The sequence below is a fragment of the Alligator sinensis genome, unplaced genomic scaffold (assembly GCF_000455745.1).
Source record: "Alligator sinensis unplaced genomic scaffold, ASM45574v1 scaffold987_1, whole genome shotgun sequence".
NCBI classification, from domain to species: Eukaryota; Metazoa; Chordata; order Crocodylia; family Alligatoridae; genus Alligator; species Alligator sinensis.
This window is the reverse complement of record NW_005842574.1, coordinates 598,259-598,562: the sequence shown is the minus strand read 5'-3', so window position 1 is coordinate 598,562 and position 304 is coordinate 598,259. Positions and strand designations below refer to the sequence as shown.

The 304-nt window shown below is 71.7% G+C and overlaps 1 protein-coding gene across 1 annotated transcript in view; it reads right to left on the bottom strand.

Moving 5' to 3' along the window:
* The window catches only part of LOC102376562 (plectin), a 27,531-nt gene extending 27,234 nt beyond the window's left edge, over window positions 1-297 (bottom strand). Inside the window, exon 1 of the mRNA XM_025214248.1 lies at window positions 196-297. The gene's annotated coding sequence lies outside the window, so the exon portion shown is untranslated. The remainder of the gene's footprint in view (window positions 1-195) is intronic.
* Window positions 298-304: the final 7 nt, after the last annotated feature.

The following is a 304-nucleotide window of genomic DNA, read 5'->3' as shown; positions in this document are numbered from 1 at the left end:
CCGCGGGGCGGGAGCCGTGTGCCGGCTGGGCTCAGCGGTGGGGGCGACATGGCCTCGGGGCAGGAGCAGCCCCCGCTCCCAGAGGAGAGGGGAGAGCAAAGGGCAGGGGCGCTGCAGGGAGCGGGGCAGGACAGGGCCCAGGTACCCGACCCCGGGCTCGCCCGGGGGTGGGCACCGTGCATGGCGGGGGCTCACCTGGAAGTGGAGGATAATGGTCCAGATGAGGCCCAGCGTGAGCTTGGGGTTGCCGTCGGCAATGTCATCGTTGCGGATGTTCACCAGCTTCACCTGCCCGGGCCCACAC